Raw genomic sequence first — 27,287 nt, forward strand, 5'->3', positions numbered from 1 at the left:
ACACTGCTGAAGGCTCGATTTTGAATCTGTAAAATGGGAGAAAAATGTCTTTCCCATCACTGTTGCTGGAGATCTGAAGCTGGCTCCCCTGGAGATTTACCACCACGGATCACCAACCTGCTGAGGACCAGAAACCCAAGCCCTCCTCTCTAGGACCTGGACTTTGATGGGGGACCCAGTCGAAGCAACTGCAAGGGCCAGTGGGTCAGGAAACAGAAGGGCCTTAGGACTTCGATGTGCATTTCATCACTGCCCCGGAGAGGGTGGGTGGCTGGTGTGGGCTTCCCTCATTACCACCGGTGCTAAGGCTCCTGGACCCTGCAGGCAAAGACCTGCGACGTAGTGCCACGCCTGCGAGGAGACCAGCGACTCCGCAGCCGGCTGTGCACACCTGTCCCAGTGATCATCAGCACCCGCCGTCCCACCCGCCTAAGCGCTGCAAGCAGTGCTGGGCAGGGCGGGCGGGCAGGGCGGGTGGCTGGGAGGCCAGCCTGGCGGGGCGGGGCCATCCCAGGGCGCATGCGCAGCAGCCGCAGGTGCGCCGCAGCCTGGCCAGGTGCGGGGATTCAGAGGACAGCGCGAGGCCTCGCTCTGCCCCGCGCGGACGGATCCAGCGACTTCAGGAGAGGCATTAAGTTTGGTTAAGATTCAGTTTCTTTATTTTAAAAAACGACAACACGCGTAGCTTGCCAGCCGGGCAGTTCCCGCGTTGCGGCCGGGGCTCGCTGGCTGGAAACTGTTAGGTGAGAATAAAGCGCCTTCGTACCCAGCCGTGCCGCTGCGCAGAGGCCTTGAAGTGTGACTGGTGAGCTCTGAGGGATGCGGGGCAGCAGCCGGCTCCCCAGCCTTCCCGGGAGCCTGCCCAGCTGGCCTGCCGCGGCGCGCCGGGTCCCCTGCGTCCTCAGCTCTGCGCGCTGCGCTCCCGCCCAGGGCGGGTGCCGTGGCTTCTGCAGACCCCGAGTTAGTCTGTCTCTAAGCGTCGACGCTCTGGATCACAAGGGGAACCAACACTGACAGTTACCAAGTTTCTTTGAAAAATGTGTACCCTTCTTTCTAACACACTTTGCATAACTCTATGGACACGTCCCCTAGCTAACTTTAAAGTAGTGACGGACAAACGTGCTATTCTGGGATCTTGGGAGCAAATGTGACATTTGGTGAAAGACTCTGATTTCTGATCAGTGACCAAGTGTTAGGTACTGTTCCTGCCGCTGTGTGGCCTATTCCCCAGGAAGGAAATACTAATTTCGGCTATATATTAATGAAAGTGAAAATGACATTATTTTCCTAGGTACGTTCCAGACCTGTTGAATTCTGTCCCCCAAAGAATCTGCAGACCTCTGATTCCAACCTCTAGGCCTCTAGCCGGCTGCCAGGACTCCCCATAAACCGTCTGTCCTCTGTTGTCGTCCACAGCCTTGGGGACTGGCTCACATTCTCTATTTTTCACGTGAAACTGCTGGGTGCTGGCTTGTCCCTGGGTTTGTATTAAGTTTTCCCAGCTAGGAGCATGCTGTGTGCTTTACTGCTGAACGCCAGGGAGGAGCCCACCAGGGGACGTGGCCAAGCCCAGGCTGGCCTGCTAAGGAGTGATGCTGGGCACACTGGGGGGTTCTTGGACCTTGGAGTCTATTTAAAGAGCCAGTCAGGTCGCCCTCAAGGAGCTCACAGGCAGGGCCAAGAGAAAGCCAGCAGCGAGGGGAGGTCGTTCCTCTGGACAGCTTCCTGCCAACTTTCACCTGGACCAGTGCTTGTTGATGGGTCAGAGGAGAAGGTGCAGGAGACCCAGCCCTTCTGCAGAGGCAGCCCTGGCTTGCCAAGTGTCAGCAGTGGGAATCCAGGACTCCGTGTTGCCAGGTCTCCTGGTGTTTTTAAAGGAAGAAGAAAAGCTTTATTTTGATATCACATCTCCAGAAGTTTAAATATTGGCAACAAATTCAAAATTTAAAGTTACAGCCGGGCGTCGTGACACGCGCCTATAATCCCAGCAACTCAGGAGGTTGAGGCAGGAGGATCACAAGTTCAAGAGTAGCTTCAGCAACTTAGTGAGACGTTGTCTCAAAATAAAATATAAAAAGGACTGGGAATGTGGCTCGGTGGTTGGCACACCTGGGTTCAATCCCCAGTATAAAAAACAACAACAAAAAAATCTAAATTAATATTTTTTGGAGGGCCAAACAAAATGTGTTTATGAGCTGTGTGTTCTCCTACCTTTGAATTCACCAAAAGTGTGGGAATTGTTGGTGCCAAGCCTGATGACTGCCAAGTGTAACAGGGTTTAGAAGGGGAACGTGCTTTGTATGTGTGAGCTGTCGCATGCCATCTGTCAAGCGATGATTTGCCACTGCTGGCAGGCAGCGGCAAGTCACTTCTACCATGCTTCACTCTTGCTTAAATATTTGACGTTCACTGTGAATGATCTTTGCACTTTTTTTTCCTACTAGATTATAAGATTCTTAGGATGAACTAAAACCATTAGTTTCTGATTGTTGCTGTAACAAATCACACACAGTGGCTTACACAACACAAACGTGTCACCGTGCAGTTCTGGGGCTCAGAGTCCGCGTCAGGGTCTCACTGGACTGTCACAGAGGGCTCAGCTGGGCCAGTCCTGCTTGAGGCTTCAGGTAGAGCCCCTTCCCCTGCCTCTCCAGCTTCTAGAGGCCGCTGCATGCCTCACTTGTGGCCTTAGCCCTTTGACCTCTGCTCCTGTGGCCACATTTTGGAAGCGCAGGGCTGAATGTGGGCGGCGCTGGGGAGGGCAGGAGGCATGGATCAGGGAGTGGAGGGGGTCCTGAGGCCAGAACTTGGGCTGGAATCCCAGTTCCACCGTCTCTAGCTGTGTGACCTGGGAAAGTGCAGTGCGCCTTGGTGTCTCTGTTCTGTCTCACAGGAGGGGATGGATGATGGCAGTGCTTTCCCATGGGAGGTCGGGGTGAATGGGCTCAGGCTTGGAGGACGGCTCCTGCATGGCTCCGGAGACCAGCTGTCAGGTCTGCCCCGGTTCCTGGGCACCAAGGGGTTCCCTGGACGGGGCTCTCCGTGCTAAACACAAGGGCTGCTTGGGATGAGTGGGGTCCTGCCGTGTTCAGCAAGCCTTGTTGCCACCATTGCCCTGGAGGAGTGTGGGAGGAGGGGAGGAGAGAGTGTGCTGACAGCCGAGGTCCCAGCCTGACCGTGGAGGGACATGGAGCCCTGGGGAGCCCAGGGACAGGTGGAGTGCTGGGGGAGGGGCAGACGCAAACACCCAGACCACGGAACCCCCATGAGGCGGGTGGAACCGAGAGCGCGGTGGACTCCACCCTCGCTGGACCCCACTTTCTAATACCTGCCTGGAGTTCCGGGCTCGGAGAGTTCGCGCCTCGGACTTCTCATTATGAACCAGACTTAGGGGACCCCGGCGAGTCGTGCGCGAGGCCTCCATCCCCGCTGGCTTCGCTGCAGGTGGCGCCCCGCCCAGGAGCCCGGGCTGCTTGGTGCTTCCAGCGCAGGTGACGGCGGGCTCGTGAAAACGGGGACTTCCCAGGGCCAAGGGCTGCGGAGGGGGCTGGGGACATCGTGTGGATGCAAAGGGGCCCTGGGTACCTGTGAAAGCCCCTTCACATCTGGGAAGTGACCTAACCAGGATTTAGCTGCTGCACTTAGCATCCGTTCCTTCCCGGTGTCTCCAGAAAGGAAGGGACGCCGCCCTCTCCCTATGGAACTGCGGGGGACGCCACACTTTCCGCCTCCACTGTGCCCAGGGCTCTCCTGACCCTCCGTCCAAGGCTGCGGGTCCTTCCCAGCTGTCAATCACAGCCAGAGCCCCATTTCGTGCTCTGCGTGTCCCTGTGTGCACTTACTGTGCCTGTGAATGTTTGTGACATGTATATGCTGCAGTTCAACTGAGTGTCCCCAAAGCCCTAGATTTAAGGTGTTCCTGTGGCACCGTTGGGAGGTAGTGGGACCTTTAGGAGGAGGGGCCTAGCGGGAGGAGGGCAGGTCATTGGGGAGGTGCCTTTGAAGGGGAGGGTGGGACCTTGGCTTCCAGGGAATCAGGAAATGAACAGGCTTCCTCCACACGCCTCTACCCTGATGTACTGTGCTACCACAGGCCCAGAGCAACAGGATCAGCGACCTCTGAAACCATGAGCCAGAATAAGCCTTTCCTCTCTATAAGTGGATTATCTCAGGTATTTTGCCACAGTAATGGAAAGCAGACTAACAGTACATAGCTCTGTCTATCTAAAATGATACTTTTAGCATGCCTTGTGCATGCTGACATGTTTGATTCTAGTCTATATAGATGTGCATATATATGTGTGTGTATATGTGTGTGTGTTTGTGTGTGTGTATATTTAAAATCTCTTATCTGAAATGCTTGGGACCAACATGTTTCAGATTTCAGATTTTTTGGATTTGAGAATATTTGCATAAGCAAAGTGAGCTGTCTTAGGGCAATGGGACCCAAGTCTAAACATGAAATTCATTTATGTTTTCTATATACCTCACATACGTAGACTGACAGTGACTTTGAATAATATTTCAAACAATTTTGTGCATGAAACAAAGTCCCATGGTGTGACATCTCCACGTGTGGTATCAGGTCGCTGGTCCAGACGTTTCGAGCATGAGATACGTCAGGTTGGATTTTTTCCTATTTTAGCTTTTTAGGGATGCTCCACCTGTGTGACACGCACGTGTGCTTATTTCTGAACCTTAACACGACGCTCGCCCCATGCTCGCCCTGCTCCGTCCTCTTCTCTTCTAGTTCCGTTTTGTCTATCACTGGCTGTGGCCCTGTGCAGCCCACAGCTTGGGAACAGGATCTTGCAGGTGCCAGCGTGTCCTTGGGTCTCCTGCAGCCAGGGTGGGCCGGGTGGCCTGCTTCCGGAGGCTTCTGCCCGGGCCCAGCTGGCCTCCTCCCCTCTTCGCCCTGCCCCGACTCTGCCTGCCTTCGTTTCCCCAGACTCTGGGTTTCCTCTTTTAACCCGGTCGCTAAACCCTGTGGCTGCTCTGGGCAGGTCTCTCTGGGCGTCCCCTCCGCCTGCTCTGTCCTCTGCTGGCTGCGGGACAGGGGGCAGGTGGCAGCCCTTAGCAGCGAGGCTCTGAGCACTGAGCTGCTGGGGGTGGGAGGTGCTCGGCCGCCTGTGAGCCGGGAGGTTGTCACCTGGATTTACGGGGGAAGCGCAGCCTTTCGGGCTGTGGTTGGCTTTGTGCTGCACCTTTCCAGTGACCTGGGGGAGAATCACCTCCTTGAGGTGCGGAGGCCTTCGTGGGAGGCAGCTCCTTGTGCTCCCAGGTTTGGGGACCCTGCGGCACGTCGGCATGTGGAGTGGGTGCTGTCTTGCTCTTTGGTATTCCCAGGAGCCACTAGCTGCAGGGACGTTCCTGCTGGCCTGGGCGGGGCTGCCCGTGGGTCTTTGGCTGGGGAGGGCAGCTGTGTGACGGTGCTGGTGGGGGCTGGGCATTTCTGAGACGGCTAGGCACTGTCGTCCCATTGTGGGGTAGGCTGATTTTGCAGGTAATGAGCTCCCCACTACCGGAAGTGTCCCAGCCAGCTTGCCCGTGAAAGCCTCCTGGAATGCACCATTTTCAAGACTCAGAACTTAGCACAGTGCAGGAAGGGCTCACTAACTGCTTTCTGGATGCACAAGTTTTTGAGCTGCTGTTCCTCCCCATCTGAGGTGCAGCCACCGTGAGTCTCAGTCCATTACGACACTGCTGTGCATGCTACCTACAGCAGGTGGAACCTCGCTGTCCTGCCTCAGAAGTGCTCCGTTGCACAGTGCACAGCCTAGGTAACTGGATATGTGATCTTGGGTAAAGATCAATTCATCAGACCAATCACCTTACATTTTCTCTCACTTCGATGCCAGCATAATATGAAAAATTCAATGCTAAATGCTGAAGTCTTGACAAAATAGGCTTTTATTTATCTTTAATCATTGGAAGCCAAAATTCTCATTAATGCTGTTAAAGCATTTCTGTTAAAGTTCTTAAGTAATCCTGCAAAATACAGCAGTTGATTAATTAGGCCAATTTAGCATCTTGTTTATTTGGTCAACGGGCTTTACTTGAATTCATTTTGGGCCAGTGGCCTGGGGCCCTGGGCAAGGCCTCTGGCTGTCGAGTGTGACAGCCGAGATCCTAGGTGCACCCCGGGTTGCCCGTGCCTGGCCCTTCTTGATCGGGGTGAATCAGAATTCCGAGGAGACAAGCTGATTCGGCTGGTCCCACAGTGCAAGAACCAAGAAGGCTGGCCCTTGTCCAGGGTGGTGTGCTTCATAGGGGCAGCCTGGGCTGCAGAGACATCCTGAGATGGGCTGGGACCAAATCAGGTCTCTGGCCCACAGGGACTGCTCTGGTATTGACCTGGCCTTTCCACCAAAGTGACCGTAACTCCTGGTGACGGCTGGTTGCCCTGGGTGGATCACGGATCCTCCCTCAGAATCTTATGGAAATGGCCCCCTCTCCAGGCGGATGCACCTTCGGTGGCGTGTTGGCTTCCCAGGCCACTGGAACGAAGCACCAATGGCAACTTCCCCATGTGGTTCTGGAGCCCAGGAGTCAGACCAGGCTGGTTCCGCTGAGGCTGGCAGGAGGGGGTCCGTCTAGGGCCCTCTCCTCGCGTCGCTGTCTTCTGCTTGTCTTCTCTCTCTGCTTATGTCTGTGCCTGAGTGTCCTCATCTGAGGACACTAGCTACACTGGGTTAGGGTCCACTCTGAAGACCTCATTTGCCTTCCCCAGCTCTGGAAAGGCCCTGTAAAGATCCTGGGATCCTGCGGGTGGGGAGGACTCTAACATACTTTCTGGGGAGAGAGGGATACAATACAACCCATAACACCTGGCAACATGAAATTGCCTGGAATTTAGAGGGTGCAGAGGACCCAGGCATGGTAGAGATATTCTTTCTTTCCTTCTGGCCCTTTCTGTGGCCTGATGTGGCTGCATGTCTTGCTTTGGGCAAGTGAACTGAAGTGACCCAGGCCCTGCCTGTGCTGTGTGGTTTGGTCTGGCTTCCTTTGCCCTGGCTATTCACCATGAGAAAAGATGTCCAAGTAGCTGCAGAGAGGTTGACCTGGTTCCAGAAAAAGAGCCACATGGACCTCCCCTGAACTCAACCTGTAGAGCTGCCCCAGCCAGCCTGCAGAAACGGGGAGAGCAGAAAATACACATTTGTTGTTCTAAGCCGCAAGATTTGGGACTGTTTGTTATGTAGCATTACCCCAGCAATGGCTGATGAATACAGAGGATCACAAATTTAGATTCACAAAATGCCTGCTGTGGTTAGTGGGAATAACTAATGGTTATACCTTTGATATTCAAATTATAGTCTCATGAGATCATTATTTAATTTAGTACTTTTTGTAGAGAGGAAGACACCAAGATCCCAAGGGGTAAGCAACTCACCCAGAGTCACAGAGCACAGATGACAAGCTGGAATCTTTGCAGACATGTCCTTCTGAGGCTCTCTGTGTGCTTGATCCTAGAAGAGGTCTGCGGAAAGGTGGAACCAGACTGGAAACTAACTTTCAAGATTTCTTCCCTCAGTGCTGGCTTCGGTACCCTTGTCAAGACCTTTAAGAGATGTTAACAAGCACAAGATCAATTTCCTCTTCTGGTTCTTGTTCCTTGGAGGGAGACGGAGCAGGACGTGAGTTGGCTTGGGGCCTGGAAGGATAATGGAAGGGGGTGGGGGGGATGTTTGGAGCAGCGCCTGGGAATTTAGAAGGAAGGGCAGGGCGGCAGGGGGACCTGTGCGTGAGAACGGAGGAAAAGAGTAGGAACTGGAAATGAAAAGTCGCAGATGGCGGGGGTCCACACCAGCCTGGCGAGAGGCCCGTGGCTCCAGGGCGGCTGGCTGGAGGGCCTCCGGGATCACCCCCTCCCAGGCTTCAAGTTGCTGCTCGCACGACTGTGATCGCCAGACGCAGGTTCTAGGCCAGGTGCCCCGAGGCCAGGTGGGCAGGAGATCCAGGCAACAGTTACATGGCACTGGAGCCCAGCAAGCTGCCAAGCAGCCAGACGCCAATTCAGCCAAAGCCAGCCCGCGGCTGGGAAGGGCGGCTCCACGTGAGCCCTGTCTGCTTCAGCGATGAGGCGCTTTCTGCGTAGCCTGCCTGTCCTCAGCTCCACCTGTCCCAGCGCTGGCCACGTCCCTCGTGGAGCCCCATGCAAAATAAAAACACAGGGCCCCTTGCCCAAAAGTGATTAGGAATGTCAGCACAGCAACGTCGGAGTTCTGAGTTGCACTCAGGCCCCTCCGAGCGCTGGACCCCGCGGGGCTTATGGCCGGTGCGGGCCTGACGCGGACCTGTCTGTCTGGGACAGTCCACGATGACAACCCTCTCTTCGGGCAGACCAAGGTGTGTTCAGACAGATGCTGCCTCTTGAACTGCAACAGGTACATCGCAGTGACAGAAATATTTTATCTACTTAGAAAACACCAGAATCTACTGGGTAAATTATATTTCTGCTCCTCACTGTAGGAACAACAGTCTGAGGTCAAACAACGAGGCCTGTCCTCTGGACAGTCTCGCGGGAATTCTCCCAACCTGCCTTGTGAGGTCAGGTCCTTTCCAGGAGTTTAAAGTATTTCAAAGAAGCCCTCTATCTAGGAGTGCCACCCACATACAGGATGCCCAGGTGAAGTCGGGTTTCAGACACATAACAGACACGTTTGTGGTATATGTCTGTCCCATGCAGTATTTGGGACATACTTATACTAAAAATTTTTGTGTATTTGAAATTCAGATTGGACTGGGTACCCTCTATCTTTGTTTGTTAGTTCTGTCAACCTGATATTGAGCACATTCTCAAGACGCTGGGCCTGTAAGTGGTCACCACCAAGCCACTGGCTGTGGTCAGGACACCAAGCTGGGTTGGCGTGTCAGAGTGATGGAAATAAACCAGTCCCAGGAGCTGTCAGGGTTCAGGCCCGTGTGCGCGTCCTCACCGGTGGCCCAGAGCATCAGGGTGTGCTCCCCCGGTTCTGAAGGTAGGCGAGTCTGAACGGGAGGTGTCGGCAGGGCCGCCGACCCCGCGGTGCTGGGAAAGGGTTTGCTCCAGGACTTTCCGGGTCTGGGTAGCCCTGGACGCTCCTGGTGGCGCAGCCTTCTGGTGGGCTGCCTACCCCACCTCACCGACCCAGTGTGCGCCTGGGTCCACGTTCCCGGGAGGAATGTCACAGTGGGCTGGGCCTGCCCTGAGGACCTCATTCTACTGGATTACCTTTGCAAAGCAGGTCCTGTCCCAAGGTCTGGGGGTCAGGATTTGATACGATTCAACCCTCATGCACAGTCCCAGGTTACACTACGTGAGTGATCTTCATGTCCAGAGCTGGAGAACCTGGCCTTCGTGTGATCAGCCTTCATTGATGACAATTCAGGGGGTGACAGCCACAGCAAACCAGAGATGTCCCATCACAGACGGGCAGCTCCTCAGAGGAGGCAGGAGTCGTGAGGCCCAGGGCTCTCCTGGAGAGGTCGCCTGTGTCTCTGCGGCGCCCAGCTGTGGAGCTTCAGGTGCTGCAGACCACGCAGGCGAACTTCCGCCAAGCGCGCCTTCCTGGAAGCTTGCTCCCGGGCAGCCCCCGCGCTCTACCCAAACGTCACACAAGCAGCCTTGGCTTGGAAACCCTGGTGGAAAATCTCTGCAAAGACCTTTGAAGCCTTCTAACAAATGTTTGCCTCCCTCTTGAGGCCTGCAACAAATAGGCCTTCTCTTCCCAAAACATCTGAGGGGGCCTCCAGCTGGAAGGGCAGCAGAGGGGACCGCCAGTAAAGCGGCCTTGGTGAACCGGCTGACCTTGCCAACTGCCAGCCCGGACTCCTGGCAAGTTCCAGGTTTTATCAGAAACTGGGACAGCAGGTCTGCCGAGACCGTTTTGTCAAATAGACCTAATGGTGATCTCAACAAGGATGGGTGTTTGACACCTGGGGTTGGCTGTGCATCAAAAGCCACCATGATAATATTCAAAGGAAGCATCGGCCACTGTGTGGGCAGTCTGTGACAGGTAAATATATCTGGTTTCATATAAATAGGTACAAATATTATGTGTTAATAAAAATTAATTAAAAACTCTGGCTTCCATCAGCCCTCCGTCCTGCCACTTCCCAGTGAGCAGAGGTGGCTTGATAAGACCTTTTGGTAGCCAGTGTGTTCCCCAGGGGGAGGCAGACAGCTGTAAAGTGATCTCTAAGTCCTCACAGGAAACAGGCAGAGAGCTCGCCGAGTTCTGTAGAACAGGCTGCCAGCAGACATCCCGAGTGGGCACGTTCCTCCTGGAACCTTCTCCTCTAGTCACATTTAAAAGAAGCAAAAAACTCGTAAAATCGGTTTTGATAATGTAGTGCACTTAACCCCACACTTCCCAGCCATCACCTTCTCGCCTTCACGCAGCGTAAAGGTGACCAACTGGGTTAGTTCAGATCCCCTGTAAATGGCAGTTTCTGTGAAATTGATTTGAAAATCAGTCCAAGTGCTGTGACTTTGACTCACCCCCTTGCTCCCGGGTAGCTGGGGTCCCCACAGACATGCCTGTGGTGAGGCAGAGGAGGAGGCGGGGAGAAGGGGGAACAGGAGAGGCAGAGGAGGAGGAGGCCTTAGAGGGAGGCTAGACGGGGCCTCAGGCGTCAGAGTGGGACTCAGGCGGTGTGAGCTGGGCGTGCCTCCTGAAGAGAGCCAGCCAGGCCTGGGCTGGGGTACAGGCTGGGAGCCCAGCTCCTCGGCAAACCCTCCGGGGGTCTCGACTCACCCTTCCATGAACCTCCAGCCCAGAGGGGCTCGTCGAGGTTGGCAAAGACCTGGGGAGGCGGCGGGAGGGAAGGAAGGCAGCACGCACTGAGATGACGGTGGCCATGTCGGTGGTCTGCGAGCAGGAGATCCGAGAAATTCCCAAGCCAAGATCCTACCAGAGAGGTCAGCATCCTTAAGAGGAAAACAAAACCCGACCATGAAGAAATCCGACTATGGAGAAAATGCCCGGTGAGGTCCTTCCAGGGTGTACGTGAGTCCATGGGAGAGGGAAAGGCCCAGGATAGCCTTCCGGAACTTTCTAGGCTGGTGGGTAAGGCAAAAGTCACATCTCTGTCCATTCCTTTTCTGTGACTTTAAAGAAAGGTCCCTGAGAAGACAGTGTCATTAAAATTCCTTGTACATGAACAAGAAAGTCCTTACTTGTGGAGGTGGTGGGTCTCTAAGGAAATGCCCAGGAGAGTCCCCGATGGCCGCCACGCCCAAGGATGGACTCTGCTGTCCCTGGAGAAAGCCCAGAGGATGGAGCAGAATCCTCTGGATCTGTCTTTCACCAAAACGAAGGAAGGGAAGGACTCTAGTCATCTTGGGCACAGAGGTTTCTAGAACATGAGAACTTAATCATTTCTCTGGCTCTGTTCCTTTGGAGAACATTTGCATCTGGGTAATTTTGGGGACTTTCATTCCTTGGAGACACTAGGTGGAACTCTGGAAGAAGAAGCAAGGAAATCCTTTACTTATGAAGGTTAGGAACCCAGGACGCACCTGCTGCCTCTGGTAGGATGTGGACTTCAAGGCTAAGAAGCCCGTGGGTGGACACCAGTCCTCTGAGAGTCGTCTCCGCCACAGGAGATTCAGACTCGAGGGCATCATTTCCCATGGCCGTGGCTCATCTGCTCATAAAAATCAGAATAAAATCTGTTTTCTCTAGGTGTCCAAGCTGTGCTTATTGTAGAAAGTGGGAAAGTCAGTGGAGAGTAGGGATGACATGCGTCCATAATACCGTGACAGCGACGGTGACCTGGCAGAGAGCAAGCTGATCTGCCTGTATTGAGGTTTAATCTGCTTTTCTACTGATTGTACCACAAGTATACTCATGTCACTGAAAACTATTTGTAAGCATGATTTAAAAAAAACTTATTATGGAAACTAAAAGACTATCCCAACTCAGAGAGCAGTGTATCGTGAGCCTGACGTACTCGCCATTCAGCCTCATGATCCCCAAAACGTGGCCAGTCTGGTTCTTCTCTCCCCCTGATTCTGCCCCTCCCAAATATTTGGAAGCACTTTCTCTAAATATTTTAGTATGCAGTATCTGAAAGACAAGGAACAGAAGAGGAACTCAAAAAAAGGAACCACAAACCATTTTCCCAAGTAAAAAATATCACCAACTATCTAGTTGGTGTTCACATTTCCCCAATTTGTGTTACCTATTTAATTTTTTTCACAGTTTGTATTGGAACCCAAGCAGGTTTGGTTCACTTGGATTGGTTCACTGAATCTCTCTCCTGGTATTGTAGTTTATTATTGAGTAAACCAAAGCATTTATTTGCCCTGCAATTTCTTATACATACCTGTATAGGAAACATTTAAACGATATTGTTGATTTTATCTGATGTGTTGCTCCGTCCCTGGTTTTCCTGTACTTTGGTGATTAGATCCAGGGATTTGATCAGATTCAGGTTCAAATGTTTGGGCGAGTCAAAGCAGCTTCCTAGATGTTGACCTGGGGTCTTTTATCAGAAAGTAGTCAATGTTGGGCTCTTTCTCTTTTTTTTTCCTATATGATTACTCTTGCCTTGATCCATTAATTAATTTCAATATTAATTCATTAAGGCCACTTCTTCTTTGTTGGTGAATTGGAGCCCTTCCCTCCCTCGCTGATTCCTTTGTTACCCTGTAGTTTGTACAGTGAGCTGCATGGGAAACTACACCCTCAATTCCTGATCCTTTTTCTTTATTGGTTTCAAAGTAAGGATGGAGTTCATTGCCATTGTCCAGTTTTGACCATTGAACTGTTAAATACCATTATAAATGTATGGATTTAATATGTTATAGTTATCATTCTTAATGATACTGAAGTTGTATATTTTGGGTAAGAGCTTCTTCAAATGGACTCCTAATTACTTCTGACCTGTCCCCAGTACTTTTTGGTAGCTTCTTTATTTTCTGGATTCCAAAACTTTAGGTTTACCCCTGTGCTTCCTTCAGCTCTTCCTCCCAGCAGCTGTGTTCTCTGGGTGGGGCATGGTGTTTAGACACCACTGCGTGACGCTGTGGGTGCTCAGAGCTGCTGGGTTGGTTCTATATTTCAGTGGATGGTTTATATCTTCCTAAAGATAATTCTGATTTCTTTCAAGATAAAACACATCATGAACTCATACTGAGAGATGATTTTGTGGACCAGGCAGTTGTGCAGGGATGGCTCTGTGATTCCCCTGTTCCAGGAGTCATGGACGGAGGTCACATCCTGATAGTTGACTGGTAAGTGTTGGCTTAGAGGACTCGAGTGGCTTTGCTCCCGTGTGTGCTGACTTGAGGCAGACGCTGGACTGTGAGGCTGGGACTCAGGCAGGGTGCCTGTGGGATGGATGGACTTCTTACATGGACACTCGGGGCTCCCACAGAGCCTGTCCAGAGGGGCCCATCATGAAGCTTCAGGACTTCTCATGACCCAGTTCCAGAAATCCTGGAATAGCATTCCTACCACATTCTGGGCTTCGGCAGGTCACTTGGGCCAGCCTGTATCTTGGAAGAAGGAAATTAGGCTCTTTCTCTGAGTGGAAGGGGTAGCAAAGAATATGTTACTGTTGTAACCATGAAAGGCTTATTTTTTTTGGTCTTAATGGTTATATTTTTATTAGGGTTCATATATAATGTCAGTACTCTCCTTTTCTGTTTTCTTTTTGGCCTGTGGTCTCTTGGTTCCCTGTTATGAGCAATACTGAAACCAGCTGTGACCTTCTTTTCCCCTTCCAGAATCTGACTTGCGGTGACGTGGTCAATACCTGGAGAGCATTGTGCCCGGTTAGTGCCTGGAAGGCGTCAGGAAGTTCATCCTTCTCCTGGTGACCTCTTCGCCTCGTTCTGCCATCTGGTAGAGCTGCACTCCCCGGTTATGACCGCCCACCGTCTGCCCTTAGTTCTGTAGGAAGCTGTGGGTGCTGCCCGCTGGTCCTTCACCTGTGGCACACACTCTTTCTGGATACACTTGTGCCATATTTCAGGGCAGCTCCCGTGAGACAGAAGTGAGACACATGCACAGGCCCAGGAGACGGGACCCCCTGACACTGACAGCAGACCTCTCCTTGTGCCCGCTGTTTTCTCCTTGGACATCAACTGGGGCTCCTGCTGACCGCCCAGAAGGTGACACTGAACGCCACATGTGACTCCCCACTTGCCCTCCTGCGTTGGCGCGTGTCCCTGCACACCAGCATCGCGTGGCGCTGCCTGGCAGTTCCCGGCAGTGCGTGGTGGGTGGGGGGTAAGGGAAGAGCCACAGCTCATCTGAGCAGGGCTGTTTGGCGCGCCGGGAGCTGGCGAGGGGTCAGAGTGCACTTCCACAGGACAGGAGCCCTGCCACGCCAGCCCAGTGTGGGGGGAGAGCCAAGACCCAGGCGTTTTGCAGAGTAAATAGGGGGTAACTTGGGGGTGAGAATGGTGAGCGGGCTGAGGAGGGATTTCCCAGGGCTGATGGTCAGCGCCAGGTGTGTGGGGAGACAGCAGGACTCATGGAGGGGGGGACTGTGTGCCCGCCTTGTGGCCTCCTCACGTCCCCCGTCGTCTTGTCCCTGAAGTGGTGCTGAGCACATGGCTGTGGCTTAGATATGAGGTGCCCCCAAAGGTGTGTGATGATGCAGGAAGGTCCAGAGCTGAAGTGATGGGATTGTGAGAGGTGTGACCCCACCAGTGGATTAATCCACTGACGTGGATCCACAGGGTGTCTGAGGCAGATGGGTGTGGCTGGAGGAGGTGGGTCGCTGGGGCTTGCCTTTGGGTGTGTGTCTGTCCCTGAAGAACGGAGCTCTCTCTGCTTCCTGGGGCCGTGTCCTGAGCTATTGTCCTTCTTACTCGTTCCTCCACGACGTTCTGCCTCACCTCGGGCCAGAGCCATGGAGTTGGCCGACTGTGGACGGAACCTCTGGAACCATGAGCCAAAATAGACTTTTCTTCTTCTGGGTTGTTTTTGCCAGGTCTTTTGGCCACAGCAACACAAACCACTCGCCTAGTGTCCCCTTAGCCTCTCCACTTGGTGTCTGCTTCCTAGACTGTGTCTGTTTCAGGTGTAGACAGGAAGGAGTGGGCACAGCCTGAATCCCTACATGGGGCCTCTGCTTCTGCCCCACTGTGTGAAGCCTGGGCGTTGCTCGGGCTAGAGTTGGTTCCTTTCTGTGGCTCTCCTACTCCCACAGAGAGGGTCTGAGCCGGAGGGCTGGTCCTCCACATCAGCATCCTGGGGTCTGAGGTCTGCCAGTGTCTAGGTGCCAGTCGGACTCCATGGCAGCCCTGAGTTGGCCCAGCGTGTGGGTCATGAGGAACTGGGCGAGGAGACACGTGTGTGGATGGAAAGAGTGGGCTGAGACCCTGCGGGTGTCCCTCGTGAGGAGGGAGGGAGAGTGGGTGCTTTGCTGGGAATTCATACTTCCGTGCTGTCTGAGCTGCACTGCAGGGGAGCAGGCGACAGGGGTGGCCACACAGTCCTGGCTGTGCAGGGCCCAGGCTCCTCAGTGTGAGGAGTATGAGGTCTATACTTCTATGGAATTAAGCCACCGGAGCCAGTGGTGTGGAACTGCCCGGCTGCAGGAGGAGCTGCAGACCACGCATCCTGCTTGTGTGGTGCCATCTTGCAGGAGTGGGTGTTGCCTGCAGATGGCTGAGGTTCTGCAAGAGGAGACACCAGCTTTTCCGTGGTGGGCCGTGGTGATCTGCCACCTAAGTGACAGGCAGAGGACGCCTCCAGCAGATCAAGGAAGATGCTGAGTTTTGGGGGTCTCAGAGAGGTCACAGGGCGCCCAGCTGCTCTCGTCCATCCCCTGTCCTCAGCTCCCACCCTGCGGACGAGGGTGAGGCAGTGTACACGCAGCTGGTGAGCTAAGACCTTGTCAGATCTCCAAACTCCATGACCGATTCCTGCGCAGGGAAGCTTGGGTCTGCCGCTGGACCCACACAACCATCCCCAGACGGGTTGGAAGCTGCATGAGGACTCCACTCGTCCCCCTCTGGCTCTGGCACCCTGCGAACTTTAATCGTAGCTGCTTCTGAGCCAGATGCCTTTAAACTCAGCTTGGGGGAGGCTCATAAGCTTCCCAGCTGGGGACACCAAACTGCTGGTTCAGAAAGATCTATGCCCCCTGGTGGGAGGCAGAGCGAGGGCTGAAGGAAGGTGGGCTGCAGGTGGCTGTGCAGGGAATACCAAGAGGGCAGAGAGGCTGGCGGGTGTGTCCTTGTTCCTGGGCAGGGGGCAGTGGCCCTCTCCTCTCCTGCAAGGCCCTCCTCTGAGTTCCTGTGGTGTCGGCACTCTCCCGGCCTCGCCGTGCTGACTGGGACCCCGGTTCTGCCTGGAGCCCCAGGGACTCTGTGTTGGTCACCACCGCCCTGAGTCTGCTTTGTGGGGCTGGAGCAGAAGTGCAAGGGCAGAAGGCTCGGCTCCCACGGAGGGAAGTGCCGGTCGTGAGGGGCACCCGCAGGTCTGCCAGCCCTAGTGTGCTCCAGGGAAGACCAGGACCCGGGTCAGGCTGTCTCGGCAGCATCAGGCTGGCAGTCATCCCAGGCGAGCTCTTCACCGCGGTGCACCCTGTAACTTGTCCCTTTGTCCACACCAAGAGGGGCTGCAGACGTGAGCGCCAGAGAGGGAGGAATCTCAGCAATGCTCTAGAAACCTCAAGGGCATGTGAAGAGCGGCAGCACCGGCCTTACCGGTCCCGAAGGCAGCTACAGATTTTGTTGGTTGAGACAAGCTTCATTTGGTTCCCAAATTCTGAATACTCTGTGACTGAACAGGACTTGGAGTCGTCCTAAAAACACTTGCAGCGCTGCGTCATGAGGGTGGAGGAACAGATGCTGGATGTCCACCAGATCTGTGTTTTGTCTCAGCTCTGCCATGGATGAGCTCTGTGACCTTTGGAAGATCTTTTGTGCCTCTAAACCTGTTTTTTCATCCTCAAAAGGAGGCACCAACCCTGCCTGCCCCGTAGGTAGTGGACAGGCAGACCACCACGAGAGGAGCTTTGTGCACCAGGAAGCCAGGTGGGCAGGGCGTGGCCCTCTCCGTCCTGAGGTCTTGGTAAGTCTGGTCTTTCACATAGGACATGCTCAATAGGCACTTTCCACATCACGTTTTGGTTGATCCAATTTTAGAAATGTTCCTCTAGGAGCCACAGGTCAGGAAAGGAAGTAGCTGAGCCTGGACTAAAATTCATGTGTTGGCCGCCCTCTTCCCCACCCACAAAGGAATGTCTTGGTTCACAGAATTTGACTGAGCAGCCTGGTTTAAATAAACACCAGAGCAGCTAAAAATCTTCCTGGGGACTGAGAGGTTCACTGTGTTTTGCTGTAGCTGGCTGTTCACCAAAGCATCCAAAGAAGAGACCACAGGTAAATATGAGGTGCCAGGAGCTCTCTGGCGCATGGATCCCCAAAACCAAGTCCATAAACACGGTACTCTCAGTATCCATGAGGCGGGCCGGACCGCCAAGGTCTCTTCAAGTGGATCATCTGAGCCTCCTTCTGAACCAAGCTCCATTTTATGGTATTCTTCCGAAAGTAAGAGTGGTCACTTATATACCTTATGAAACTTTGTGACTTATATAACCTGCTAAAATTAGCAGCAATTGTAATACTTGAATCTGGGACATTCAGGGTCTTAGAGGAACCTGCAAGATTTGAGGGGAGAATATTAAGGGTGACAGTAGATGGGACTGTGTCCTGGCTGTTGTCTGCCAGCTGTCATTTATCTATATATGTCTACTTCTGTATGTGAGAGAGAAATCTCAGATCCATGAAGTTGTCCCAACTTATTCAAGGTTTCTCTTTCCAATGTGTTAGTTACTGGAAGTCAACCATGGCCCAAAAATATTATGTGGAAAATTACAGGAATAAAAAACATCACGAGTTTTAAACTGTGTTGTCTGTGTGCTATTCTGAAGAATGATGAAAACTTGTGTATCCCATTCCATCCTGCCTGAAGTATGAATCATCCTTTTCTCCAACGTATCCATGCTGTATACGCTACCCTCCCATGAGTCACTTAGAAGTTGTCTTGGTGTCAATTCAACTGTGATGTCCTTGCAGTGTTCAAGTGAGACATTTTTACTTCATAATGGTCCCAAAGTGCATGAGGAATGATACTGGATTAAGATTTGTCCAAAATAAACTGCAAAGTGCTTCTTTAAAGTAAAAAGGTAAAAGTTTAGGACTTAATAAGGAAAGAAAAAAGTCCTATGTTGGGTTTGCTAAGCTCTACAGTACAGTAAGTTATTTCAAGTGGTGGAGGGAGAGAGGGAACACATTCATAAATTATGTATCATGGTGTATTATTTTAATTATTCTATTTTAGTATTTTTATTATTGTTGATATCTTATTATGCCTAATTCATGAATTAGACTTTATGGCAGATGTGTTTGTATATATAGAAAACACATGTCATATACAGGGTTCGATATTACCTGTGGTTTCCGGCATCCCCTGGGGGTTTTGGAACATATCCCTGCCTGTGAAGGGGGCTCTGGTATTTGGAGACTGAATTTGTCAGCATAGGCTGATTTGTCTTTGTAACAAACAACCCTAGTATTTCAGTGGCTTAGTACAAAAGATGCTCTTACATAAAGTCTGATGGCAGCGGGATGTTGGGGAGGGAAAGGAAGTCTGCCCCAAAGCATCATTCTTGTTCCCAGGCTCCAACTGCCTCATGGTGCACATTAGGCAGCTTTCTGTAACTATGGCCAAGCACCTGGAATGGCCAGCTTCATAGGAGGAAAGCTCCTTTTGATTCAGCTTCAGGATTTCAGTCCATGGTTGCTTGACCCCGTGATAGCGCAGTGTATCCTGGCAGGAGCATGCGGTACAGGGTAGCAGGGTAGGGGAGAGGAGAGAGGGGAGGGACTGGGTCCTTCTATCCCCTCAAGGACCTCCCCCAGGGGCCTAGGTTCCTCCGCTAGGCCCTATCTCCTTAAAGTCCCACCATGTCCCAATAGTGCCATGAACTGGGGACCAAGCCTTTGACACGGGGTCCTCTGGGGACATTCAAGAACCAAAGTGTAGCACAATGGTACCGTTGTCCACGGCCTTAGCATCCTCTGCATTCAGGCCGTGGGTGTTCTTGGAGGAACATGCAGATTTTTAGGGTCAGACTATGAAACGGCACATGCTCCTTCTGCCCTCATCCCATTGGCCAGAAAGGTTACAGTCCACCTCTCTGCAAGGGACACTGGGACACTTTGCCCAGCTGTGTGACTAGGATGCAGAAGAACACATAACAGGAACACTCAGAATGGAGGCATTTTCTGCAACCCCAGGCCTACGTGCAAGCTGGCACATCAGAACACCTCAGAAGTGGGAAAATCATCTCTTGTTGACGCAGAGGATGGCGAGTTAGTGTATACTACATTTCTTTGAGATTCATATGCTTTTCCATTCACTGGGAACGCATTTACAATTAATATACTGTTAATATTTTCCCCCACGATTTGGGCAGATTATAGACTAAAGTCACATTTTATGTATAAGTCTTCAGGACATATACTTCTACAAAAACTTTGCATGGAATTGTAAAGGCCCCAAGATTTTGCCCTAATTGCAAGCTAAGAAGTAGTTGCATGGATTCTAGCAGAAGACACCAGACTCCTGGATCAGAGGTTTTATCTGTCTCGTTCTTTGCTGTCTACTCCGTGCCTCGAACACGCTGCCTTGCACATAGACGCCCAATAGATATTTATGAATGAATGAATGGGTACATGCTAGTTCTTGTTATGACCTGCTGTCATCAAGCCCCCTTCTCCCCTGTGTCCCCTGTCTTAGTAAGGGTCATTACTTTACTCTCTCTCAGTTGCCCAAATTGGAAACCAAGGGCCACTCTTAAGACTTTGTACCCCAATAGAAATTGTCACACACTCACGGAAACACCTGCCATTCAGAAATGGTTCTTTCACGTGCCCACTAGTGTTGACATGTTCCTCTTCTTGCTGGCTTTGAGGACGAGGGAGGGAGCCAAGGAGGACAGGCGGCCTCCAGGCAGCTGGAGAGGTAGGGAAACAAATCTCCCCCAGGACTTCCAGCAGAAACCAGCCCTGCGACACCTCAGTTTTGGCCCAGTGTCCACCATGTCATATCCTGGCCTCCAGGACTGTAAGAAAGTACGTTTGTGTTGTTAGGCCACCACGATGGTGGTGACGTGTTACAGCGGCAAAGGTGAATCCAGAGGCCTGTGAAGGAGAGGCGCTCACCAGGAACCCAACCTGCCGGTGCGCTGGCCAATGCTGCTGCAGATTTTGTACGAGTGTTTAGTGGGTGACGTTGGCAGGGATTTCCAGGAGAGGCTGGAGGAGGAGCCGGAAGGCAGGGTGCTGGCCTCTTCTCCTTGTCCAGGGTATGGAGATGGGTGGGGACAGAGAAGAGGATGGAATCAGCACACATCAGGTGCCCTGCGGCTTCATAGAGCCAAACCCGTCCCCATGCAGGGGTGAGAAAAGGACTTTCCTCTCCTCTGTAGATGCCCTGACTTCCCACATGGACCATGTCCGTAGGACTGTGCTCCGGGAAGCTCACCCAGCCTGGTCCTCCTGGCCATCTGCTGACTGCTGAGAGTAGCCTTTTCTTTTTCCACTTACTTTCTTTTTTAAAAAAATATTTTTAGTTGTAGATGGACACAATAGCTTTATTTTGTTTATTTAGTCTTTTTTTAATGTGGTGCTGGGGATGGAACCCAGTGCCTTGAGTGCTTAGGCAAGCGCTCTGCCACGGAACTGCAAACCCAGCCCCCCACTTACGTACCAATCATCTTCTGCTTGCGTCTCTTCCTTGGTGGGAACAGATTCTGCTTTCCCTCGTAATACAACGTATACACGCCCACTGTAGGAAGTGGGAAAATCAGTGTGCAGAGTGAGGATTGAAAAGTATCCATAATAACATGGCAGTGACGGTTTTGGCGGCGAGTACCCTGATTTGTCTTACTGTATTGATACTTGCCTGCTTTTTTTCTACTAATTATAGCATAAACGTTTTCCATGTCACTGAAAATTGTTTGGAAGCATGATCTGAAAAGCTTTTATCATGAAAATTGGGAGACATACTAGCAAGCAGTTTATCATGAGCCTGCTGCACTGGATCAGCAGCCTCCTCGATGATGACACGAGGCCAGTCTTGTTTCTTCTCTCCTTCTGGAACTTAGCCAAGAGGGAAAAATCGGAGGTGACACTTCCAAGGTGAATGTCGTGAATTTCTAAAAGGAGAATATGGGAAGGGGAACACGTCCAAGCAGAACCCAGAAGAGAGGACAGAGGAAAAGAGTGAAAGAACAAGACAATGAGAAGGGGTGCTGGCGTGGCCAGGGATGCGATGGGAAGCAGAGAGAAGAAAGTGGAGACCCCAGAGAAGACTTCCCGCTGCCTGGGGTCTCCCCGCGGGGGTGGGCGGAGGAACTGCAATGAGAAGGAAGGCCGGGAATGGCCACCCCCTGGAGACCGCCTTCCCACACACGTAGGATTGATTGCTTTTCCTCTCCTGGTCTTTTGTCTTCTAGGAAACGCCTTTCCTCAAAGCTCAACCAAGTTGGGAAGATCAAATGGCTTTGGGGATCATGCACTTTCTTTCTCAAACTTCCTCAACGGTCATTTGTTAATCTAGATGGCAGCGTCCGGCAGCACGAGGCATTTCCTTTGACAGCAGTGGGTTCTCTTGGGTTCATGTGCACTTGCGTACTCCAAGGTCTTCATCAGACTCCAGGTATGTGGCTCACCCTGGTGAGAAAGGCAAGTGGTTTTGTGTTAATGCCCGGCATTGTGGAACTTGTGGGTCCTTGTCGAGTGACCTTGTGGATTATCCAGTCATCTCTCCAGGAGCAGGAGAAGTCAGGAGGCGCTCCTGATCCTGGAATTCAGCCTGCACCCTTGAGGTACAAGGTGTCCCCAAACTCGAACGGAGACGTGTTCTCTGGCGCCATGCCCACTCAGGCGAGCTTTTATTTGCAGCTGTTTTCAATCACTTATCAGTTGTGGTAATTATGCTTTGTTAATTTGTTAAAGTTGTGTATTTTCTGTCATGTGGCATCATAACGTTGAAATGAAATGCAATAATTTGTAGGTGATGGCAGATGGAAAACCCAAATGGGTGCCAAGGAAAAAATGAATTTGTAGATCACATCACAATATTTGAGTCTTCAATTTCCTTCCTTTTTCTCCTGAAAAATCCCTGTGTGTGTGTGCGTGTTGTGAGCCTTTGATGTAATTTTCCTCCAGGAAGTTTCTATGATGCCAACTCTCCATGACAACTGTTGAAAAGACACTGAGATGTTTTCCAGAAAAATCAACCCAAACAATAATAATAATAAAATTACTGGAAGCAAGGGTAGGAAGCAGCCAAGGCAATTAAAAAGCTTCTGAGTAGCAGATCAGTCATTGCTGCAGTTGCAGCTCCAGTCATGTTGGGAATTGTCATTGTCTTCAATCCCTCTGACGAGAAATCTCTCTGGGTTCTTTGTCACTCTCTGCTGAGTTGCTTGGAAAATTAAGTGTCATTTCTGGTTTCCTTTGGGGAAGGAGAGGAGGGAGTAGTTTTTCCGACCCTGAGAGTGTGGGATTCTGCCAGATTCTCGGCAGCCTCCTCCCACCAAGGCCAGGGCGGAGGAGTCTCCACCGGCAGTCCTCCATCCCCACGACCTTCGCTAACGCAGCTCCCTAGGTCCCTCTGTCCTTGTCCTCCAAAGAACATGCCGCCCTGCCTGCTGTTCCCAAGAGGCCAGAGGAAATGCATCTTCTCACTGAAGAGGCTCTTGCAGGGATTGGCAAAAAATTTCTTTAAACAGTCAGAGAAAGGCGTTGAGGTTTTGGGGGCCATCCACCTCTGCACGAGAGCAGCCATAGACAGATGTGTTCCAATGCAACTTTATTTAGAAAATAGGTGGTGGGCTGGACTTGGCCTGCAGGTGGTGGTTTTCCACCTCTTGATCTATAGTGACTCTGCACGCGCATGTGCACACACACACCAAAAACTTCAGGATCTTAATCATGGATCATTTAACTATATCTCACCTTCTTGAAACAAAAGCATCATTATGTCACACTGGGATAGAGCAGAAGGCTCGTGTGCCCACAGGAGGTGGGAGGGACAGGCACCTACCTTACCCAAGGGGGCCGAGGTCAGGTGGAAATGTCGGGAGGGTGGGAGAGTCTGGGAGCTTCTTGGGTGGGGTGGCACATGGGTTGGGTTTTGAGGATGGAGCAGGAGTTCCTGGGGTCAAGGTCAGAGGGCGTTCAGGTAAAACTGACACATATGAGTAAATACACAAATGTAAAATTCTACGTTTAAAATTCATTCACAAATTCATATATTTATAAAATTCTATGAGTAGGTATACATGTTTGTGTGAGTGTGTGTGTGACAGGTTCTGCTGTTCTGGCGAATCTGACTGACACGTTTGTAATGGTAAACCCAGGTCTAAGTGTGGATCACCACCTTCCTTAATAAAGTGAAAGTTTAATGGTCTGGCTTCCCGTGTGAAGGGAGAAGAAGGATCAGTCTGAGTGGAGAGGCAGATCTGTTCTTGTCCTTCTGCCGCTGACTCAGGGTCACTAAGACGTGAGGCACCTGAGCGCAAGCCCCGGGCTGTGCTGAGGCCCTCCCCTGGGGCAGTCTGGGTGGGCCTAGGCAGAGGTTCTGTCATGGTGAACCAAGAGACCCGAGAGCATGCGGTGCCTGCTTAATGCAGTTCTGCAGGCGAGATGGCTCCTTGTGCGCATACCCCAGCTGCTCTGGGGGAAGTCCAGCGGTGTGCTGAGACACTGTTCACTGTTGCTAATGAGCAAGTCATCGCGTGTAGGCGACAGGGTTAGTGTGGGAAGCGACTTCATGGATGCAGAAGAAAGTGATGAGACATGCTGAGTCTGAACCTTAAAGTAATTACCTGGCTGGCTCTCAGGCTGGATGCCAGACAAGGGGGCAAGACGGGCTACTGGTGTGGGGTCTTTTCACAGAGATGGGCTCTGCGGAGCAGCCTCCACATCACTCAGAGGATCAGAGTCCAGTAAAGGTTTCCTGAGTTCTCAGGGGTAGAATCCACTGTGCAATTTGGGAGGTGGCCTGAGGCCCAGAGGAGGATTTCTGGGAACTGAGGTGGCAGCGGGGAGGAGAGTAACCCCTGGCATGGGTCAGAGGTCCCAGATAAAGAAGAAAGGGCTTTGGTGCTGCCATCTTGGCAAAGTTCACACCTTGGCATGGAGGAAATATAGGAGGCCTAGGCAGGGCTGGGTTGAGGGGACAGGGAACACTTGTGAGTGTCACTTGCTGTTTTAGGACACAGAACTCCAAACTTGAAGTGGAAATGGAGATTAGTCCAGATAACTGAACCCTGGCCAAGAGCTGGATCCAATGAGGGCCGTGTCAACTTTGCAGAGTTAACAGCTGCACTACTGTTACACTGTGCACCAGAGGCAGGCTCAGGGGCCTCTCCTCTCCAGACCCTCTTTAGGGTTAAAGGACAGGGTTGAATTCAAGCTGAGAGGAAGGAAGGGAACAGGCACCATCCTAGGAAAGACCAGCTCTAAACTGCCGAGGATTAACGAGGCCCCTGCTTTGCTCCAGGTGTTAAACCTCTGGTGTGGACTGCCAGATTTAGCAAGCAAATAAAAGTACATGATGCCTGAAAAAACCACGCTAAGACCACCAGATGTGGAAAAGGGTGGCATGGAGCCCCTCCTGACAACATGCCAAACTGGCCACAGACCTAAAGGGAAGAGCTGACTTTAAAGTTTTTAGGAGAAAATATGGGGTCAAATCTTTGTGACTTTGGGTTATTCAAAAACTTCTCAGATATGGCAATGAAGACACACGCAACAGCCAAAACCAGACAAATTAGACTTCATCAAAACGAAAAAGCTTTGTGTTGCAAAGACTTTGTGTGCTCATGACCCTGGTTTCTATCCCCAGCGCTAGGGGTCGCGAGGTGGAGGGAGACATCATCAAGAAAGTAGGAGACAACGTGCAGGATGGGAGAAAGAAACAATATTTGCAAGTCATATATCAGATAAGGGTCCAGGGTTCAGAATATATAAAGAACTCTTACTAATCAATAATGAAGAAAAAACACAATTAAAAAATAGGCCAAGTATTAGAATAGATACTTCTTCAAAGAAGAGATATGACACGGTCAATAAGCACATGAAGGGACACTCATTAGCCATAAGGAAAATGAAAACCAAACCATAATGAGATACCCTTCACACGGCTGGGATGACTATCATCAGAACACCAGAATCGACTAGGCATGGTGAGGATGTAAAGAAGTCGGAGGGCTTTGCACATGTCTCCTGAGAATTAAAACAAACAAAACGTAGTGCAGCTGTTACGGAGAGTAGGTTGGCAGCGTCTCAAAACGCATCTCTAGGAGCACATCCAAGAGAAGCGAGGCAGCCTGTGAGGCCTGCACACAGATGTTGACATCAGCATCACTTGGAATGACCCAAACGGCAGGCAAGCCAGACGCCCATCAGCGGATGATGGATAAGTACAGTGTCATCGCTAGGTAATGGGATACTATTGGACAATACAGAGGACAAACCACTGATACACACAGAGATGAACCTAGCATCAAATTATACCTAATCCAAGAGGCTGGTCCTGGGAGACCGCATATGGTCTCCATTTACTAAAATATGTGCAGAATCAGCGGCTCCAAAGACACAGAAAGGAGCCTCATGGAGCAGGAAATAGGATGGAGAGTGACAGCTGGTAGGCGCGGGGTTCCTCCTTGGGTGATGAAAGTGTCCTAAACTGATTGTGGGGATGGCTGTGCGACTCGTGACGAGTCTAAAAGCATGGATCGTACGTTCTAAATGAGTGGACTGTATGATATAGAAATTACATTGACACGGTGGTTAAAAATACAAGATGCTGGTTGCATCTGAGTTTTAGATGACCATTGAGTGACTTTTTGGTATACTATTTGAACTATTTGGGACATGCTTATACTAAAAATTATTCATGGGTTATCTGAAATTCAAATTAAATGGGGTGTCCCATCTCTTATTTGGCCATTTTATGTCCCAGCACACTCAGCATTGTGAGAATAACTTCAAGAACCATTTGAGTTGGGGTTCACTTTCTTTTTGTCCCCCCAGGATACCCAGAATCAGAGGTGAAATCAGGGCTCCTGGGCTCCCAGGCCCAGCTGAGTTCCCCGAGTGCCCACCTTAAGACTTTCCCTGGTCACTTCCAACCATCTTGCCAGTGTCCCGCCAGCTGGCCAGTCTTCCTAGATGCTCCACGCGAGGACTTACAGGTCACGGGGGACCACCCAGTTCTCTCCTGCACGTCGCACCCAAAGCTGCTTCTCGGACAGCTTGCTGGAGCTCAGGGCGGGCCGTGCCTTCTGGCTGCCTTCAGATCATCGCCACTTATTCCCTGAGAGTCACAACTCAGAAAGTCCAGCCCAATCGAGGTACCCGTGAAACGTCTCACCTCACCCCAAACTGAGGCCTCTGCTTCCCAGTGCCAGGGGCAGATGGACGATCCGCTTGGGAAAGGGGGAGGCTTCTTCCTTCTTTGCTTGGTGTCCCACCCTGACTCGGGTCCCGCAGGGGGGGGAACAGCAGGACAGGTCCACTTTCATGGCACCACCCTGGCACTGGCCTTGGAGGCGGTGGCCTGTTTCTCATGTGTCGCTCGAATTCATGACAAGTTTTGGGTTGTGCCTCAGACCAGATCTGTGCATGCTGGACACCAGTCAGACACCCAGCTCTTAGTCCCTCCACTGGGCTTCCACTTTACCCCATACCTTCAAGTCAAATCTCTGCTCCAGCCAAAGCGGACTTCTCACCTGACTCACGCCCAGGGCTGGGTGTGAACCTCCAGTTAGAACGTTGCGCTCAGGCTGGGGCCCCCTCCCTAGAGTCTCCCTTGCAGCCTGCAGGCTGGCATGCAGCTCCCTGGCGTGGTGGTCCAGGAAATCTAGGTCATTCTGTCCACTCAGTGCTGTTGGGCACTAATCCACACTGCTGAAACACACACACACACACACACACACACTTTGTAGAATGAAATGCACTGTCTGATGTCTGTGTTGCACCAGGCCTGTTAACACCTCCAGGAAAAATGCTGTGACCTACTGTGCAGATCTTGAGACTTGTCAGCAAGACAGGAAAGCAGGGGCTCCCCCGGGTCACCTGCTTGTTATTCACAGTAGTCAAAGGTGGAAGTGCCCCCCGACAGATGAACGATAAACACAACTCGATCCACCCACACCGTGGAACAATGCTCACACCTGCTCCAGGTGGATGGATCTTGAAGACGTTATGCTAAGCGAAAGAAGCCAGGCACAAAAGGAAGGTACGGTGTGATGCT

The 27,287-nt window shown here is 51.7% G+C and overlaps 2 long non-coding RNA genes across 4 annotated transcripts; both read left to right on the plus strand.

Annotated features, from left to right (window-relative positions):
• Window positions 1-535: 535 nt before the first annotated feature.
• Window positions 536-26,204, plus strand: LOC306670865. The gene is made up of 4 exons (XR_013766521.1): window positions 536-743; window positions 20,946-21,143; window positions 21,475-21,677; window positions 26,066-26,204. It is a non-coding gene; the product is annotated as an uncharacterized lncRNA (long non-coding RNA).
• LOC306670863 lies at window positions 9,074-17,875 on the plus strand. 3 transcript variants are annotated; one of them, XR_013766517.1, is made up of 3 exons: window positions 9,074-11,483; window positions 11,670-13,222; window positions 13,718-17,875. It is a non-coding gene; the product is annotated as an uncharacterized lncRNA (long non-coding RNA). The 3 variants fall into 3 exon arrangements; XR_013766518.1 differs by having other exon boundaries at window positions 9,074-13,222; window positions 13,718-14,695; window positions 15,592-17,874; XR_013766519.1 differs by having other exon boundaries at window positions 9,074-12,709; window positions 13,099-13,222; window positions 13,718-17,874.
• Window positions 26,205-27,287: the final 1,083 nt, after the last annotated feature.

This window comes from Sciurus vulgaris (assembly GCF_902686455.1).
Source record: "Sciurus vulgaris genome assembly, chromosome: 10".
In the NCBI taxonomy this organism is placed as follows: Eukaryota; Metazoa; Chordata; class Mammalia; order Rodentia; family Sciuridae; genus Sciurus; species Sciurus vulgaris.